We start from the raw sequence: 21,689 nt of genomic DNA on the forward strand, positions 1-21,689 counted from the left end.
TTATCCTTTGCCCGGAATCTCCGACAGTAGTTCTTACGGCAACTGTGATACTGGGAACAAAAAGAGGAAAACTTACGCCATCATGTTCGCCAACCTTCTGTGTGAAGACAACACAAGAAGAAGAAGAAGAAGAAGAAGAAGAAGAAGAAGAAGAAGAAGAAGAAGAATTGCCTCGCGGATGCGAGCTGTGTCGCACATGCGGATTTGTTTTTCTTTTATGGCCGGATGCTCTTCCTGAAGCCAATCTTATGTGAAGGGATATATTCACAATTCGTGTATCTGTAGTTGTTGGTAGTATGGTGTGTTGTCTTAATATGAAGAGGAAATTGTTGGAACAACCAGAAACACCCAGTCCACAGGCCAGAGAAATTAATAATACGTGATTAAAATCCCCGACCGAGCTGGGAATCGAACCGGGACCCTCATAATCGAAAGGATCAACGCTGACTATTCTGCCAAGGAGTTGGACTCATTGGGGTCTAAAAATATAAAATAAAATAAGAGGTACAAGTAGCACCAGTGAAAGAAATCTCGGCGGTCTGTCAAGGTCGAAGTCTTTCTCACACAAGGTTTTTAAGGATCTCGTTCACGTAGACGAAACGTCCGAATGTTCTTATGCAGGGAGAAGAAAGTGAGCGGTGGGCTATAAGATCTCCAGACGTAGAACAGAGCAGAACGTTATTTCTAAGCACTCTCTTAGACGTTGTTCTGTACACAGTTTTCATTGTGCAGCGAGATGCAGTCAAGTGCATCAACTTCTGTAATGGTGTCAAAGGACGTTATAAAGAGAACCCCGGTTATCAACTTCCGCCTCACAAGTTCGCTATCTGCAAAGCAGCTTTCTCCCTCGTTTATGAGCACCCCATTACCAGATAAGGGGCTCATGCCGCCTCCTTAGTTCACATAAGCCTTTCTTAAGTTATCGGAGGAACAATTTTCATATCCCTATATATAACACTACTTAAAGAAAACCATAAATTGTTGCTTTCTTCTTTCAGTTTGTGTTGGGAACGGTAGGAGTGGAGCGGAGCAGTCGTTTTTACTAAGGCTTTGGAGGTCTCAGTTAGTTCTCCGACTCAGTTCAGTGGTGTATACTTCAAATTATAACATCTACGAAGGGTACATTGAATACTTTAAAGGATACCTTTAATTGCTCTGATTCTCCTTCAGCTACCATTTAAAACAATAGACAAAGACACCTCCGTACAGGCCATGAAGGCCCTTGGAGGAGTGTAAGGTAAAGGCTTCCACCATTGTTAACCACAGCACGTAATGGGGTAGAGTGGTTAGCTCTACGCCCGGCCGCCTTTGCCCCCAGGAATTAACCTGCTACTCATTTTTGGTGTAGGATGAGCGAACCTCAGGGCCATACGCACCTCCGGAAGTGGAAATCTCGTTTCTTAAATTTTACGACTTCCTGATGGGGATCGAACCCACGTCCTTCCGGGCGAACCGAGCACGCCTTTACCGCCTCGGCCAGGCAGCCCCTATTTAAAACAATACTTTTGACAATTAAATGAACTAAAAGAGGAAGTTTCACTTGTACATCATTAGGTGTAGATGAGACTTTCTTGTCTGAGAAAGAAATTTAACACAATACTCTCCTTATTACCTAAGTACTCTAATGATTCGTGCAGGATATTTTAGTCCAGTTTAACTGACGTCAGTCCAAACACAGTCGATAAAGGTAACGGACAATAGCAGCTACGATAAGTACAGAAATATGTCCATAATTTACTAAAGTGACAGTAGAGGACTAATACTTTAATTATTTATTCATATTTGTTCATAACATCACAAGTTAATAATCAGGGACTTATTTGTGCAGCATAAAAATATTTTACACACATACGCACAATTTAAAGTGATTTGATAGAATCTGAGGATGTTTTTGCAGAACGAAACATGTCACCCTTTGTTTAATATAGTGCACCTTTTTCCAGGCATATTGTATACTAGCAAGGTACCCGTGCTTCGCTACGGTATTATACTGAAATTTGTAATTGAATGCTTATTGTTTTAGACATATAATCCGCCGAAATTCGCGATCTGACACGTTTTCAGCGAGAATCCACCAATATTCCCGATCTGACTCGTTTTCTATTAGATTACGCCACGTTTCCTCCCATTTTTCAATCTTCTTTTCCAGCAATCGATTTCGTACCTCCCGGGCTAGGCTGAGGTATTCTTCCCGGTCAGTTGGGTCCGTAAATCTTTGCCAGACCGTATTTTCCTATAATCATTTTTAATCTGGATAAAATCCTTCAGGAGATCCGGCGTGGTGTCATATTGGGTGCCTTGGCGGCACTGAACCCGCGGCCGGACTGCATTCTTAGTCATTACCCGTCCAGGAGCCGTTTCCAGCGCGGTCCGCACATTTGACGACGGTCCGGAACATTATTATTATTATTATTATTATTATTATTATTATTATTATTATTATTATTATTATTATTATTATTATTATTAATAATAATAATGTTATTCTTATTCTTCTTCTTCTTATTATTATTATAATTACTATTATGTGTTGCTGGGATGAATGATGACAGGGAAAACCGGAGTATCCGGAGAAAAACCTGTCCCGCCTCCGTTTTGTCCAGCACGAATGTCACATGGAGTGACCGGGATTTGAACCACGGAACCCAGCTGTGAGAGGCCGGCGCGCTGCCGCCTGAGCAACGGAGGATCCTTATAAGTACATTAAGAACAGTAAAATCAATTGGTCTCACCTCCTTTTACACCCCACCGCCGTTAGTTTTTACTGCCAACCCCCCCCCCCCAAATTAAAAGAACGCGTGTTTCTTTATGTTTAAGGGAGATTCCAAACACCAATTTTCACGTCTATTACCTTCAGTTTTGAGATATAAGTATCCCCATAAATATAATTTACTTTTGTCACTTCATTTCAAACTACTCCCCCCCCCCCCTAAGTGAATTTTCCCGCAAAAAATACTTGTTTCTTTAATAGTGAAGGATCTTCTAAATACCAATTATCACGACTCTAACTTCTTCACTTTTTGATTTATGTGTCCTCATGAAAGGAATTCAACTCCTTTACACTTCCACCCCCAAGATGGTTTCCCCCCCCAAAACGCGTTTTTCTTCGTTTTTAAAGGAGATCCAAATACCAATTTTCACATCTGTAACAACTTTAGTTTTTATTAGATGTATATATCCTCATACAATTAAAGTCAATTAATTTTTCAATTCTTTCACCCCCCTCCCCCCGCTTCATTGGATTTTCCGAGAATACGTGTTTCTTTACTTTTAAAGCAGATTGCAAATATCAAATTTCACGTCTGTAACATCTTCATTTTTAAGATATCAGTAGCCTAATTAAAAGAATTCAACACCATGTTCAGTCACTTTCACCCCCCCCTCCACCCAAGTGGTATTTCCGAAAATTAAAAATACACGTTTCTTTAGGTTTAATAGAGATAAAAATACTTTTTTTCACGTCTGTAACATGTTAAGTTTTTTTAGATATACTGTAAAAATTCTCATTTTAAAATTTCACCCTTTTTGGGTTCCCCTTAAATGGAGTTTCCAAAAACAAATCACCTATGTTTCTTTACATTTACAGGAGATTCCAAACACCCACTTTTTATGTCTGTAAAATTTTACGTTTCCAAGATAATCTTTCAAAAAAATCACCCCAATTTGTCACTTCTGTTTAACTGCCATTAATAGGATTTTCCAAAAACTAAAAAAATACGTGTTTCTTTATTTTTAAAGGAGATCCCATATACAAATTTTCAGTTCTGTAATATCTTCCGTTTCTGAGATATATGTATCCTCATTAAAGGCATTCAACCCATTTTTCACCCTTTTACACCCCTCCTATTGGGATTTACAGGAAACAAAAAAAATACGTGTTCCTTTATTTTTAGAGGAGATCCTAACTACCAATTTTTACATCTGTAAATTTTAAAGTTTTAAGATGTAGATACATTCATTTTAAAAAATTCACCCCCCTTTTCACCCCTCAATATTTGGATTTTCCAAACACGAAAAAATACTTGTTTCTTTATATTTAAAGTAGATCCCAAATACCAATTTTCAGGTCTGTAATAGCTTCAGGTTCTGAAATATAAGTAGCCTCATTAAAGGCATTCAACCCATTATTCACCCTTTTACACCCTTCCTATTGGGATTTTCCGAAAACAAAAGAATACGTGTTTCTTTATTTTTAAAGGAGATTCTAAATACCAATTTTTTACATCTATAAACTGTAACAGTTTTGAGATATAGATACACTCATTTTAAAAAATCACCCCCTTTTCACCCCCCCCATTAACTGGATTTTTCAAAAACAAACAAATACGTGTTTCTTTATTTTTAAAGGAGATCCCAAATACCAATTTTCAGGTCTGTAATATCTTCAGTTTCTGAAATATAAGTAGCCTCATCAAAGGCATAAATCCCTTTTTCACCCCTTTTCACCCCTCCTATTGCGATTTTCCGAAAACAAAAAAATACTTGTTTCTTTATGTTTAATGAAGATTCTAAATACCAATTTTTACATCTGCAAAGTTTGAAAGTTTGGAGAAATAGATTCACTCATATTAAAAATTCACCCCCTTTTCACCCTCCCATTAATTGGGTTTTGTAAAAACAAAAAATACGTGTTTCTTTATTTTTAAAAGAGATCAAAAGTACCAATTTTCAGGTCTGTAATATTTTCAGTTTCTGAGATATAAGTACTGGTATCCTGATTAAGGGCATTCAACCCATTTTCCCCATTTTCACCCCTTTTCACCCCTCCTATTGGGATTTTCTGAAAACAAAAAAATACGTGTTTCCTTATTTTTAAAGAAGATTCTAAATACCAATTTTTACATCTGTAAACTTTTAAACTTTCGAGATATAGACACACTCATTTTTAAAATTTCACCCCTCTTTTCACCCCCTTAGCGAAGGAATATCCAAAAATCCTCTCTTAGCGAGCACCTACATCTTAATATGAATATATCCCCAAAATTTCATTTCTTTACGTCCAGTAGTTTTGGCTCTGCGATGATGAATCAGTCAGTCAGTCAGTCAGTCAGTCAGTCAGTCAGTCAGTCAGTCAGTCAGTCAGTCAGTCAGTCAGGACAAGTTATTTTATATATATAGATTGTGTGTTAACTAATATTTTCAAAAGACTGAAAAGCTTTTAATTTGCGTTAACTAAATCGACAAGATATGGCTTCCTTCTTAACAAAACTAAAAATATAGAGGTTTACGAAGAATAGATATTTCATACGATGATTTGCTCAAATACAATTACACTTAAATCTTTTTCAGGTAATGGCTCAGCTCATAAGAAATATATTTTAAAATGAAATGGTATATGATGAGATGTAAAATTTTCTTGATGTTGAAGACATGCCTGATGAGGATACTGTAGTGATGAAAGAGATGGATATCTAATTGATGACACACGGTGATATTCCTACTGCTTCTTACTGCTAACTTACATTGCAATCCAAGTACTAGCTCGTGTTTGTGAATTCAAGAGGTGCAAATTTATTTCTTCAAGCAAGATGTAATAATGACCTCCCTCACATTGCAGGATATTGGCTGGTTTACACGTGGACAGTGTTTAGTACAGTAGTAATGGTAAGTTAATACTTAACTCACGTAGGCTTGTTTAAACGTAAGACAGCGTTTAGTATAGTGGTACATGGCAGTTTGTCACTCACGCCACGTGATTCAGTCGTTCCTGTGTCGTCAACTAGATCAGAGATAAGATGGATGGCCATCAACAACGTGTTAGATAACATTTTAGAAGAAGTTGAGGATGAGGTGACCAAAGTTACGAGAAAAAGAGAATGGAAGCGAAAATGGATTACCAGAAGAAATAATCTCGGGGCAAGTACAGTTCTCTTTAAAGAATTAGCCGAGGAGGATCGACAGGAATATATGTTATCCTTGCGAATGTCACAAGTAACATTTAATGAGTTACTGCATAAAGTTGAACCAATGATATAAAAGACAGATACCATCATGCGTAGTGGCATTATCAGCAAAGCTGAAACTGCATATCGTGCCGTACATGCTCGCGACGGGAAATAATGTCCGAAGCCTTCATCATTTCTTCAGAGTTTCCAAAGCCAGTATATCTTTAATGATTCCGGAAGTACATGAAGCTATATATGAGGCGGTCCGTTCCAAAACTCGTCTTATCCATTTTTTTAAAAAAATGAGTTAGAGGTAGCATTGCCTTCTTGGTGATGTTTGTGATAGTCCTAACACAAAATTAAGCACCAAAACGCGCCTTTTCCCATAGAAATCTGTCACCAAACTTAGGCTATTGTTCCATAACTTGCCTTATCCACGGCGCTTGTCGTTCCAAAACTCGCCATATACAATCAACCAATAGGAATGGATAATTTCAGCACGTGACTCACGCTACAATTTACCAACGTTTTATGCCAGTCTTTCCCCTCTTTGACTTGTTCTTGAACTGTGTTAGTTTTTCATGCAGTTTTGTGCTGTGAATAGAGTGTATTAAGATGACCGAAAATATTGCTCTTGTTGTGGAAGGTATATAAAACTTGCTAATACAGAACAGTTTCTCATTCAGGTCTGCCAAAAGACATTCTTGAATGTATTGCATGTCAGGAAAGATCGGATTCAGAGGATTGCCAGAAATCCCTTCACGACAGGGAAACTTCCAACAGAAAAGAGGGGAGGAGCTAGGATCAAACCAGAGTACACTGAAAAGAAGCACTCCGTGAAACGTTTCATTGAAAGTTTGCAGTGTTGTGAAAGTCACTATTGCCGCGGAAAGTCACCGGTCAGACAGTATCTACCTGGAAATTTAAGCATCGCTAGGCTTTACAAAATGTATAACAACAAATCGCCTAAAGAACTCAGGGTGAAGCGGTGGTTCTTCCGTGAAATTTTTACGCGTTGCTACAACATAGGATTCGGAACACCAGTTACTGACGCTTGCTCAAAGTGCATAGAGTTCAAGGAGAAAATTAAACTTGAAAGTTCGAACGTAGCACTGAAGAATGATTTAATCTTGCAACTTCTAACTAAGGGCTGCAGCTTTTTTCAGAATGCTCCAAGAATAAAGGGATAGCATGGCAATATTTTCATTTGACTGCCAAAAGAATCTTGTGAATCCAAAAGTTCCAGATCAGATTGCCTATTACAGTCGCCAATTGTACACCTATAATTTTACCATTGTGTGGGGTACCTCACATGCCAAGTTGACAAAGGAGAATGTTTTTACATACACATGGATGGAGCATGAATTCAACAAGGGGTCTAATGAAACGACATCTGCAGTTTACCATCGATTATCACAAACTGATTTGTCAAACTTCACTACTATACGAATTCGTGCGAGAACCGCAAATCTACAATGATTGCAATGTGCTCATATTTCTTGACACACACAGCTCCGCCTAATATAGAAAGTGTTGAATTGGTCTTTCCTATGACAGGCCACTCATTTCTGCCCTCTGACAGGGTATTTACTCAAGTCGAGAGAGAGAGATATGGAAATGCTCTATAATCTGTAATCCAGCAGAATATGAAGACATCTTTAGCAAACATGCTGAAGTCTTCAAGTTTGGCAGAGACTCCTCGGTGAACAATTGGAAAAATGGTTTCTGAAAATATGATGAAAATGCCTGCATCTTGGCACTGTGAATTTTCTTCAGTGAAACGATTTGTTATTAGCAAAGACTCGCTGGGAAATGCCACCCTTAGAGGAGAACCTCCTTAAAACTCAGATATCGGTTTAGGAAAATCGGTAATGAAAAAGGGAAAACGCCTGACGAGATATGCTAATGCCACCTGAATTATTGCCAGGAGTAAACTTGAATCCCGCCAAAGTAAAGGACGTAAAACGTTTGCTTGAAAAGCATTTTAGAATGGATTGGGATAGGAATGTGTTGCTTTCTTTTTATAAGAATCTGTTCACCTCAATTTCTGTAGACGAAAACAATCTTGTTGTAGAAACAGAAGTTCTTTATGATGGACCTCAAGAGGAGGGAACAGATTTGAGAGTTTGATTAACAACAAAGTTTTTTTTTTTCAAGTTACTTCTATTGCGAGTGCAATGTAGCCTATAAAGGAAGAATTCTCTCCAAATACTATGGATAGGATGTAAATATGATAAATCACACTGCTGTGTTTAATTTATTTGTGAATATCATTATACTGATAGCAAAAAGGTACATGAGTGTAGTGGTGAGTTACATTACAACATTATATTCTCAATCCTTTCATTTTTCTTATTTAAAAATAAGTTGTGTGAGGTAATATATTTTGAATTTTTTGGGTGCTCCAAAACTCGTCTTATCCAAAATACAAATGTAATTTCTTGACGTTCTACTAATTATATTTATAATTCTTCAGTAAGACGACCCTATGACATTTGACTTGAACGCGTCGTAATACATTTAAACAAGTGAGACTTATATTACAAAAATTACAGGTTTTTCGCTTTTCCTGAAAAATCACTTATGATGGATAAGACGAGTTTTGGAACGGACCGCCTCATATATACACTGCTCTGAAAGATTTCATACAGGTAAGGAAAAATACAAACACATATTGGTTACAATATCGTCGCTTCACCGGTAAAAGGTTGTAATCCACAAAGCTCTTCCTATCGATTATTCTCCTTAAGACTGGTCACGCCTCCCAGCCACATATGGTTATGCAGTCCATCAGAACAAATTTTATTGTGTTCATTTTCCTATGCCCATTTGTAAAGGAAAATTAACCTTACTGTACCGTACTATTCGAATGTATGCTTGCATTACGTATTTACGCACTCCTATTGTATAATGCATGTTAGATTCATTTTCGGTTACTCGTCGGCATAGGAAAACGAACACAACGGACATTGTTCTGATGGGCTGCATATCCATATGTGGCTGGGAGGCGTGACCAGTCTTAAGGAGAATAATCGATGGGAAGAGCTTTGTGGATTACAACCTTTTACCGGTGAAGCGACGATATTATATATAAGCAATTGTTTAGCAAAACGACTATTATCAAAGGTTTATTGCTTTTAAATATCAGTGAATACACATCAAAAACCTACCACAATAATTAGTATTGTTTCAATTCTGCAGTGACTTAAAAGCTTCTGTCCATCTAGCCATTGTTGTCGGCAATTAGAATGAACGATCAAAAGAAAACAGGAACTCACAACGATGATCAGCTCCGTAGCTTTACCCACAACTTATGAACTTGACTAAATTGCACCTGTTCGCACGTGGTAAGTTGCAAGTACAGTGCTCCCCCACTACTCCGATGGGTGCGCGCGCAGCTGGTGAGAAGTCTACTTGAAAGGAAAAATAGACTGGATTCTATTCCACTTGACTAAATTGTTACTTAATCGTTTACTTACCACTTACCACTAAAGTCACAGTTCACACGCTGCAAGTCATTTAAAATTAAGTTAAAAATTTAGTTACTACTAAATTACTGTCCGCGTGTAAACAGGCCATATGAGTGGAAAACCTCCTTGAATACCACCAGAGCAAGTGATTGACCTCACCAATCCTGAGGGGCTTTAAAGTACTATTATCTTCTTTTGTTGAATGATTTAAGGAGTTTACCGGGCAAGTTGGCCATGTGGTTATGGACGCGTAGCTATGAGCTTGTATTCGGGAGATAGTGGGTTCGAACCCCACTGTCGGCAGCCCTGAAGATGATTTTCCGTGGTTTGCCATTTTCACACCAGGAAAATACTGGGTATTTACCTTAATTAAGGCCACGGCCGCCTCCTTTCCACTCATAGCCATTTGATATACCACCATCGCCATAGGCCTAAGACCTATCTGTGTCGGTGCGACTTTAAGCAAATTGTTTAAGAAAAAAATAAAATAAAAGCGATGCAGCGAGTATAATAAGAAAATTAACATTTCTAAGGCTAAATTGGTGTCAGTAAGGAAGAAACCTAAGAGAATTGAATATCAGGTCGCGAATGCAAAACTGGAATAGGTATACCATTTCAAGTACTTAGGATGTGCGTTCTCGCAAGGTTAGCTTAGTAAGTGAGATTGAATGAAGGTACAACAGAGCTAATGCAGTGAGCTTGCAGTATTCTGTAAGAAGGAAGTCAGCTTGCAGACCAAACTATCTTCAAATTGGGCTGCATTCAGACAGAATTTTCTGCATATCTTAGGATATCTTATTCACAACTTAGAAATAACAGAAAAGAATGTGGCGACAAAGATCAGGTGGGAGCAATGGCAAGAGGTACTTGGAATGAGGAGATAAAGGATAAGTTAGGAATGAACTCAACGGATTAAACTGTTTGCATAAAGCGGCTACGGTGGTGGCTCATATGAGGCGACTGGAAGAGGATAGGTTACCTAGGAAAATAACGGACTCGGCTGTGGAAGGAAAGAGAGGTAGAGGATGACCAACATTACGAACATTTATTGATAGAATGTTAAGAGGTGTACATAGAGCTATTTAAAATAGAGGATTAAGGAGACATTTTGTAACCTGACAAACCCCGGTCAGATATTATTATTATTATTATTATTATTATTATTATTATTATTATTATTATTATTATTATTATTATTATTATTATTATTATTTATTCATGTGTATATTTCATTTATGTGTGTATTTAGCCGTCGCGGCTTAGTAACTCTTTTTGGAACTCTCGTTATTATGGATACTCTCTATATATTTATTTGGGACTAGTGTGTTTCGATCACTCAGTTTATCTCCCGGTTGTGTACGTGACGAGTCTCCGAGCGGGGGTTTACGTGTTGACGGAGCTGAGGTGGAAAATTCCAGGAACTGGGCTATTTTAAGATGCTGTTGTGTTGGCTTGGGCTAGTGTGGTGCAAGCACGCGTCGAGAGTTGGAAGTTGCAGCTTGCAGTGTGCAGATGTGATACTGGTGGTAATCGGAGAGGTGTTTTGTACGAGTTGTGGGAAGATGTCCCATGCCATGTTGGGAGTTCGAGATCTGCTGTTGAAGGAACCAGGGAGAAAGATGCTGGAGTGTAACAACATTCTATGGTTATGAATGTTAGCCATATATAATTCTACGGAGAGTCTACGTAAGGTAACGTGTTGGGCCTTTTCAAACTATACCAACGCCATCAGCAAAGTGGAGTCCATTCTTGAAAAATGAGTCATGACTGCGTGTGAATATTTTGCGTTGCGGAATAAATTGAGTACCAGTTATTGAGAGAGAGTTATTTCATAAATTAAGACATTTATTATTTATATCAATATTCTCTTTATTTTGTTATATATGTTCAAGGGTGTATCACGACGAGCTCTGCTCGGATTTCTAGGTAAATACAGGTTTAATTGACTAAGTAAATTGTATGAGATTAATATATATTCTGTTTAATTTCTATGGGTGGTGGAAATTACCAGATGGACTCCTTTTCCAATATTAATTTTTTAGGTATCAAGTGATTCAGATCTCCTTGTCACAAGGCAACGACCCTGAAGATGAGTTTCAACAGCCGGCAAAGTTTAAGAATTATTTATTTGTATATTTATGGCTCCCAAATTCCATTAGTCATTATTATTTATATTTATATTTAATAGAGAAATTTCAATGTCGCTAGCAACGTGGGGCAAGACTGATCTGAGTCACGATAGGGTATGCACACAGAAATGGTATAGTTGCTCTCAAATTTCATGGTATGTACAGTTGTTGTGGAGATTTCTTGTTCGCTGTGGAGTGTATAATATGTCTTGTGGAAATTTTGCGTATGTGGGAAACGCAAGGTGATGAGTTGGACGAGAGAAAATATTAATCTGTTAAAATTAAGAAATAGGAGTGTGGAAAGGAAAGTGCATATTAATTGTAGTACAGGGGGAGCAAACTATACCGTTGACATGATTAATTCAGAGAGTGAAGCCACAATGGGCGATAATAATTTAAATGTTGTGTTAGATTCGATGGTAACCGGGGACAATGCTTCATCATCTCTATCGGAGCAGAGTAGCGATAATAGTGACCAGCAGCTAGACCAATTAGTTCATATTTTGAGTGAATTTACTAATAAACTTGAAAGTAAACTTAGAGAGCAGAATGATGAGTTAACACAGAAACTTGAAAGTAAACTTGAGGATAATAATCAGAAAATGGAAATTAATGTTGCTAAAATTGAAAAACAAGTTCAGGAAATTAGTGATAGGATGGATAATCAGGTAAAGAGGTTAAGTGAGAAAGTCGATTCAGGTATTATGGAGATGAGGAAGGAATTAAACTATCAATGTGTAGAAATTAATGGTAAATTGTCTGAGCATGATAGGCAAATTGAAGAAATTAGGGGTATATCTGAATCAAATAAAAGTGAATTTAACCGAGTAATTTGTAACGTTGCTAATAATCTTGAAGCTAAACTTGTTGAAAATAATTCTAAATGTCAGGATAAAATTTTAGATAACTTTAACAGTATTCACAATGTGATAAGTAAACAAGGTGTAATTGAACATCAGGTCAGAGAGAACGCTAGTCATATTGATGTATGGAAGGCAGATGTATTACAGAGGGTTGACGAAAAGATTCAATCAGTCAGGTCCTCAGGTGATGTTCAGAGTTCTAGCATACAAAGGCATATTATTAAGGAAATTGAGCTGCCTAAGTTTAATGGTAAGCAGTTTAACCCTCTGGAATTTCTCAAGGTAGTGGAGAAACGTTTTACTAGGAGCTTGGAAGAAGGTGTGTTAGAGTGGGACTTGGTAGATGATATGTTAGCAAGTGCGTTTACGGGTGAAGCTAGGAGTTGGTATGATGTTTATAGAGGTCATATTAAGGGTTTAAGGGGATTCAGGGAGTTGTTTATGGATAAGTTTTGGGATGAGGAGATTCAGGGTAGGGAAAGAGATAGGATTATGGCTGGGAAGTATAAGGGTAATGAGGGTATTTCTCGTACGGAGTATTTTCTTGTGCACGTGGCTATTAGTCAGAACTTAGAAGAGAGTTTGCCAGAGCAGGATATTGTTAGGAGGATGGCTAGACATTTTAATGAAGATATTCAGTTGGCCATGTGCATCCAGCAGGTTAAGACCATTAAGGGAATGGAAGGGCTGTTGCAACGTTTCGATTCTTTGGGTAGGCAGGTAGGACATAGGAGTGTGGGGGAAAATAATCACAGGAGAGGAGTAGCATTTGAAAGTAATCGTAGGAATGGGAATGACTATAGCAGAAGGGATCAGGGTAATGGGAATAGGCAGGAAGAAACCAGGATTAATTTCAGGAATCAAGATAGTAGGAATTTTAATTCTAGTAATCAGTCTAGGGATTTGAATGATAGGGGGAGAAGGGATGAGAGAGGTAATAATAGTGGTAATCAGCAGAATCAGAATTTAAACTCCAACGGGATGTCCTAAATAGGTCCGTTAGGAGATCCCCACTTGATGTGCAAATCCATGTTATCAGGGAGGCTTTTGAGATTGATGTTGGTAAGGATTTGTTGTGTGACCAGGATAGTGCTAAGGAAGGTGGTTCGTCTGAATTATTGATCAACCCAGCTATGGAGGCTACCATATGGGGTGTGAAGGAGAAATTGCTTGTAGACTCGGGGAGTCATAAGTCTTGTGTAAATTTTAAATTTTGTGAGGAAGCTCGTCGCAGAGGTGAGATTATTGAGGAGATTCCTGTGAGGAACACATTTATTATCACAGCAGCTGGTGCTAAGAGTAATCGTATTCGTAGTCAGGTTATTGTTCCTATTGAGGTTGGTGGTCAGACCATGTTGCAATGTTGTCTTGTTGTGCCTAATCTGGTATATTCCGTTATACTGGGGAATGACTGGCTATCTGAAACCAAGTGTGTGATTGACTATGATACTGCTGTTTTGAAATTTCTTGTTGGTGAAGAACGTAAACCGATTAAGCTTAATTATCAGGTGGATAGGAGTAGTTTTGTGCTTCATTGTAGTCATATTCAGGTTATTGAGGAAATTGTTGAGGATGAAGTCGATGTTAAAGTTAATAATGCAAGTATCAGAATTAATGACAGTATGGTATCGGAAAGTCAGGATTTGGTCAGTGAGGTGGAGAAAGCGGTGCGACAGACATGCCTGGAGGAGCAGCAGAAGAGGGAACTTTTGAATGTTTTGATGGAGAACAAGGAGGTGTTCTCTGGTGAATTAGGGTGTACTACTGTGTACGAACACTCATTTGATATTTTAGATAGGTCTAGTTTTAATAGTCCTAGATATCCGATTCCTCATGCTCATGCTCAGGTGGTACAGGAAGTGATACATAATATGCTTACAGGTAAGATTATTGAGCCTTCCTGTAGCAAGTATGTTAATCCTTTGGTTGTTATTGGCAAGAAGGATGGGTCTGTGAGACTGTGTTTAGATGCTAGGCTTATGAACCGTCGGATAGCTGAGGATCAGCAGAGGCCTGAGAATATTGAGAGTTTAGTTCAGAGATTTGAAGGTTGTCATTGGTTTACTGCGGTTGACTTGCGTAGTAGTTTCTGGCAGGTACCATTACGGGTGGAGGACCGGCCTTTTACTGCTTTTCTCTATAAGAACAGGTTGTTTCAATTCACCAGAATTCCTTTCGGAACCAAGACGTCGTCATCAGGGCTTATTAGAGCCCTATCTATTGCACTAGGGCCGGACACAGAGGAATTCACTACGTGTTACATTGACGACTTGGTCCTTGCATCTCGTACATTTTCTGAACACATGACACACTTACGGAGTGTTTTTACAAAATTAAGGGAAGCGGGCTTCACTTTGAAGCTATCTAAATCTAATTTCGCAACGCATCAAATTAGTTTTCTGGGGCACACCATCAATCGGAACGGGGTCACACCACAGGGGGAGAAACTGGACAGCATCTTCAATGCTAGCACCCCACGCAATGCGAAGCAGTTCAGGTCCTTTTTAGGTCTCTGCAATTATTTCAGGCGCTTTGTAATCAGATACTCTTGTTTAATTGAACTTTTCCGCGAGTTATTAGTAAAGAATGCGAAATGGAGATGGAACCATGACCTCAATGAGGCATTTGAGCGCCTGAAAAGTGGATTCCGCCAAGCTGTCACGCTGAAATTTCCATGTACTGAGAAGCCTTATATTGTAATGACGGATGCGTCTAATTCAGGTATAGCTGGTGCTCTCTGTCAGCGTGATGAACAAGGTAATCTAGGCATTGTTTCCCTGGCAAGTCGAGGACTTAGCACAGCGGAACGGCGGTATACTACGAGCGAACAGGAACTTTTAGCGATTGTTTATTCTTTAGAGAAATTCCGCATTTACATTTTAGGCCATTCTTTTGAGATCCATACAGATCATAATGCTCTTGTCTTTATGAAAACGTGTAAGTTAACCTCCAACAGGATGTCACGCTGGATTCTGGCGATACAGGAGTATGACCCTAAAGTTGTTCATGTTAAGGGTACTGATAATGTGTTAGCTGACTATTTGAGTCGGAATATTTCTGTGACAGCTGATGAGGTCAGCACTGATTTTAGTGAGAATATCTTGGTATGTGCTGATAAGTATGACGAATGTAGAGAGGAGAGAAGGAAACTCTCAAAGATGAAATTGGAACAGGGACAGGATGAGGAGTTGTGTGATATTTTATTTGAGTTAGAGGCTGCTGAACCTGACACTATTGTGGAAAAAGGGAATATGAGGTATAAACTTCTGAGTGGTTTAGTAGCTCGCATATGTCATAAGGATGTATGGAGGGTTGTAGTGCCTCAAGCCTTGCGGAAAGACATGATTTGGTATTTCCATAAGGAATTAGGTCACTTTGGTGCGGAGAAGGTATTATGTGCAATTCAGTATCACTTTGTGTGGCGCAATATGGGTAGACAAGTCCGTCAGACTTTGGCTACTTGCGATGTGTGTCAGAAGTGTAAACACCCAAATAGGTATATGCACGGGCCGAGGCAGGCTGTGATAACCGAGGATATAGGTGAGTTACTGTGTGTGGACATCTATGGACCGTTGGTGAAGTCTAGGTATGGCTACCGATATATATTTGTAATACTTGACTCGTTCTCTAAATTTGTTAAATTATACCCACTTCGGAAGGCTTCTGCTAGAGGATGTGCCAATGTAGTGAGTAAGTATTGCGAGGAATTCGGTAACTCTAGGAGGATCCTATCCGATCACGGCTCACAGTTCACTTCGAACATCTGGAAGAAGACTCTACAGGGCAGAGGTATTCAGGTAACATATTCGTCTATAAGGTTTCCTTGTGGAAACATGTCTGAGAGAGTCATGAGGGAACTTGGACGGATGTTTAGGACCTATGTAAGTCATAATCATAGCTCTTGGTATGAACATTTAAGTAGGATGGAAAATTGGCTCAATGTCACAAGACATGAGAGTACTGGTCTTACACCCATTGAGGTGCACTTTGGGAGAAAGCCTGATTTTGAGTTGGCCAAGATATTGAGGTTGGAGAGCGTGGAGGAGGTTCCTCAGGATCTATTTGTACAGCTTGCTAGGGAGAAGCTGGTTAAGTCTGGTCAGAAACGTGCGAGGATAGTTCAGAATAGGTGCTCTGATAGTTTAGAGGTAGGAGATGAAGTATTGTTGCGAGTGCCTTACCCATCTAACGCTGAGGATAAGACCATGTCTAAGTTTTTTCAATTGTTTAAGGGTCCTTTTATTGTTGCGAGAAGGATAGGGAGGTGTGCATATTCCTTAATTGATGCTAATAGGAAATGTATTGGAACTTATAATGTGTTCAATTTGAGGAGATACCATCGGGATCCCTAATGTTGTATATTGTATATTTGATGGGTAGTTTGAGGAGCTGTCCTTGGGCCATCAGCCACCTGATTTGTGTTGTTTTGCCAACATTTGCACCTGTTGGAAAACAAAGGGGGAGTATTGTAACCTGACAAACCCCGGTCAGATATTATTATTATTATTATTGTCATTATTATTATTATTATTATTATTATTATTTATTCATGTGTATATTTCATTTATGTGTGTATTTAGCCGTCGCGGCTTAGTAACTCTTTTTGGAACTCTCGTTATTATGGATACTCTCTATATATTTATTTGGGACTAGTGTGTTTCGATCACTCAGTTTATCTCCCGGTTGTGTACTTGACGAGTCTCCGAGCGGGGGTTTACGTGTTGACGGAGCTGAGGTGGAAAATTCCAGGAACTGGGCTATTTTAAGATGCTGTTGTGTTGGCTTGGGCTAGTGTGGTGCAAGCACGCGTCGAGAGTTGGAAGTTGCAGCTTGCAGTGTGCAGATGTGATACTGGTGGTAATCGGAGAGGTGTTTTGTACGAGTTGTGGGAAGATGTCCCATGCCATGTTGGGAGTTCGAGATCTGCTGTTGAAGGAACCAGGGAGAAAGATGCTGGAGTGTAACAACATTCTATGGTTATGAATGTTAGCCATATATAATTCTACGGAGAGTCTACGTAAGGTAACGTGTTGGGCCTTTTCAAACTATACCAACGCCATCAGCAAAGTGGAGTCCATTCTTGAAAAATGAGTCATGACTGCGTGTGAATATTTTGCGTTGCGGAATAAACTGAGTACCAGTTATTGAGAGAGAGTTATTTCATAAATTAAGACATTTATTATTTATATCAATATTCTCTTTATTTTGTTATATATGTTCAAGGGTGTATCACGACGAGCTCTGCTCGGATTTCTAGGTAAATACAGGTTTAATTGACTAAGTAAATTGTATGAGATTAATATATATTCTGTTTAATTTCTATGGGTGGGGGAAATTACCAGATGGACTCCTTTTCCAATATTAATTTTTTAGGTATCAAGTGATTCAGATCTCCTTGTCACAAGGCAACGACCCTGAAGATGAGTTTCAACAGCCGGCAAAGTTTAAGAATTATTTATTTGTATATTTATGGCTCCCAAATTCCATTAGTCATTATTATTTATATTTATATTTAATAGAAAGATTTCAATTTAGTTACTTCACAGATGCTTACAGACTGAACGATCAAAGTATAAACTGTCCAGAATATGTATTGTACCCGTAAAAATGTGTTCATATCTTTAAGGCGCTTGATATTAAATTAACGAGCATGATTCTTAACCTAGGGAGTGGCTTTATCATTGGAGCTGGTACAGAGAGAGGTATAGTAATCAATTTGAGAGATTCTTTTGATAAATTGAGTTTATTGATAATCAAAAGCAAGTTGATATCACCTTCGTACAGCAGCGTGGAAGCGTCGTGGCTGGTTGGTACCTCCAAGTCCTGGGATGGTGCTGGACATCGACTGGGCAGGGACCACACCTGCTCGGATGAGGAGTTCTGGAATGTCTAGAGGTTCTGGAAATGTCTCGACGTTCTGGAAGTCTCGACGTTATGGAATGTCCCGACGTTCTGGAATGTCTCGAAGATTGGCACACGTTCCTGGGTTCGATTCGAGACGTAATTCACACTTGAATTTCCTGCACGGCACTCCACACATTCAGGCCACTGTCTGAACAGATATGACCTTTTAATTATGGTTACTGCACTCTAGATATTAAATCAAAACGTTCTGGAATAATCACTCGAAGAACAAGTACTGGTAGAAATGCAAGTTCATAATGCAAGCTCACTGTAAGTCAGAATGTTCTAGAGGATTACTGTCACTGCAGTCCTAAACGCATAGTTCTGAAGATTTAAAACATATTGGCAATGAACTGAATAAGTAGCACTCGGAAACTGTCCTGTTCCGTCAATAGGCGAAGTGAATAGCCATTAAAGAAAATAATATTTGAAAGAAAAAGTCTGACTTCATAAATTATGGATCACTCAAAATACTGGAAAGTTCTAGGCTTTCTGGGAACGCGATATGCGTATTCTGAATTGTCCCAGTCTTTAAGAATCAAAACATAAGTCCCTGTGCAGCACTTGGAAATTATTGCATATTTCACAGTTAAACGTAATGTTGAATGTCTCCTAAGTTTCATAGTCTTTACAAGGCGTAAATTCAACGAGGCACTTGAGAAAACAAGTCACATCGTTTACACGTAAGTTTATGTTAGTAGGGCACAAGTTCATCCTACACGCTCGGAAAGTTTCAATGTTCCAGAAATTGATTCAAAAATACAAGTTCGAATAAGTTCGATACGTAAGTTCAATGCGGTACACAACACTCGTGAAAATTCAAAGTCCTTTCAATCGTCGTCGAATAAGTAAGTCCCTATGTGGCACAAAAAAAAACAAAGTCCCAATGTGTAGAAATAACAAAGTTCCAATGTGCCAAAATATTAAAGTTCCAGCACGACACTCGAAGAAAATAAAGTTCCGTGGTGTCAAAATATTAAAGTCCCAACACGACACTCGAAGAAAATAAAGTTCCGTGGTGTCAAAATATTTAAGTCCCAACACGACACTCGAAGAAAATAAAGTTCCGATGACAATGTTCAAGTATGTCACCTTAAGAAAATAATAAAGTCTTGTCGCGACACTTGGCGAAAATAACTAAGTTCCAATGAGAAGCTTCAGAAAAATAATAGAGTTCTTATATGACACTTTAAGAAAATATCAAAGTCTAATCACGACACACGAAAAAAACAAAGTTCCAATGTGTCAATATGACAAAGTTCCAATACGATGCTCGCAGAAAACAAAGTCCCATTCAGGCACTTCAAGAATATGATAAAGTCCCGATACAACACTTAGAGAAAATACCGAAATACTTGTATTTTGCAGACTGTCAACTAGAAGTTCGACACACACAATACTTCTCTTGTCACCCGTGTCACAGAGACGGCGGAGTGACAGACACTGAATTCGTAGGTCGGGTGGTCCTCCTTTTATACACGTTCGCATGGAAGTGTCTAGAACTCGGGTACTATCTACCCTTATAACTTCTATAATACTCGGTGGATTTTCTTGAAATCTTAACAGATGATGTCCATTGTAAAGGCTTTTAAGATGGCAGTGTCAAAATAGCGATAAAGTAGCTCAAAATGTACTTTTGAGGATGAGCTGGAACATTACCATATATGGTAGCGGATAGCTGGCTTACGGCGGCCACGTCACTCGCTGGGTACGTCACTGCGTTCGGCGGGCTGCCTACCTTCCATCTCACGCGCGAAGTTCAACAAACATACTTCGGACTTCTCTCGTAGCGGCGTTCCCGGTACAGTATATATGTATGTGGTCGGAAACAACGTGAACCTGGTATATGAGCGTTAGTGTGTTGGTCATACTGATAAATAATTTGAGAGAAATATTTTTTTTTTTGCTATTTTGCTTTACGTCGCGCCGACACAGATATGTCTTATGGCGACGATGGGATGGTCAAGGTCTGGGAATGGGAAGTAAGCGGCCGTGGACTTAATTAAGGTACAGCCTGGTGTGAAAATGGGAAACCGTGGAAAAACATCTTCAGGGCTGCCGACAGTGGGGTTCGAACCCATTATCTCCCGATTACTGAATACTGGCCGCACTTAAGCGACTACGGTGCAGCTATCGAGCTCGGTAGAAATAATTCTAGTCCGCCTCTGTGGTGTAGTAGTTGGTGTGATTAGTTGCCACCCCCGGAAGCTGGGTTCGACTCCCGGCTCTGCCACGAAATTTGAATAGTGGTAGGAGGGCTGGAACGTGGTCCACTCAGCCTCGGGAGGTCAACTGAGTAGAGGTGGGTTTGATTCCCACCTCAGCCATCCTGGAAGTGGTTTTCCGTGGTTTCCCACTTCTCCTCCAGGCAAATACCGGGATGGTACCTAATGTAAGGCCACGGCCGTTTCCTTCCCTCTTCCTTGCCTCTCCCTTCCAATCTTCCCATCCCCCGCCAAGGCCCCTGTTCAACATAGCAGGTGAGGCCGCCTGGGCGAAGTACTGGTCATCCTCCCCAGTTGTATCCCGCGACCCAAAGTCTCACGCTTCAGGACACTGCCCTTTGAGTCGGTAGAGGTGGGATCCCTCGCTGAGTCCGAGGGAAAAACCGACCCTGGAGGGTAAACGGATAAAGAAGAGAGAGAGAGAGAGAGAGAGAGAGAGAGAAATAATTCCATATCTCGTGCCGTTGTCATTTCATCAGCTGCTGAAATGAGCCAATCAGATCGCTTCGCAAACGAATTGTGGTGGGCTTTGCAAGGCGGCGTAGCTAAATCTTCACGTGTATCTACAGAGGATCACGCCAGGTATAATAATTTCGTGTGGCTATTTCTAGCCGAGTGCAGCCCTTGTAAGGCAGACCCTCCGATGAGGGTGGGCGGCATCAGCCATGCGTAGGTAACTGCGTGTTATTGTAGTGGAGGATAGTGTTATGTGTGGTGTGTGAGATGCAGGGATGTTGGGGTCAGCACAAATACCCAGTCCCCGGGCCATTGGAATTAACCAATGAAGGTTAAAATCCCCGACCCGACCGGGAATCGCACCCGGGACCCTCTGAACCGAAGGCCAATACGCTGACCATTCAGCCAACGAGTCGGACATCACGCCAGGTACGCTACGGTGACACCGACTGACCACCACAGTATGTTTGTGTTTGATCACAAGCACACTGCGGGTTTCAGTGGCACAGTAGCGTGCTTGCTACGGCGTGATGCTTATTAACTTGGCCGTTCGCCTTCAAATCTCACCCCTGGATCTTTTTTCAGTTGATGTTCTCAAGACGGTCTTAAACCACGAGTAGATTTAGCAACACCGCCTCGCAAAGCCCATTTGAATCCACCCGCGAAGCGATCTGATTGGCTAACTTCAGCAGGTGATAAAATGACAACGGCACCAGATATGGAATTATTTCTTCTTCTTCTTCTTCTTCTACTTCTT

The 21,689-nt window shown here is 39.7% G+C and overlaps 1 protein-coding gene across 1 annotated transcript in view; it reads right to left on the reverse strand.

Moving 5' to 3' along the window:
• DopEcR (G-protein coupled receptor DopEcR) overlaps positions 1-21,689 on the reverse strand; it is a 347,233-nt gene that overhangs the window by 134,971 nt on the left and 190,573 nt on the right. The window lies entirely within an intron of this gene.

The sequence above is a fragment of the Anabrus simplex genome, chromosome 4, assembly GCF_040414725.1.
Source record: "Anabrus simplex isolate iqAnaSimp1 chromosome 4, ASM4041472v1, whole genome shotgun sequence".
Classification (NCBI taxonomy): domain Eukaryota; kingdom Metazoa; phylum Arthropoda; class Insecta; order Orthoptera; family Tettigoniidae; genus Anabrus; species Anabrus simplex.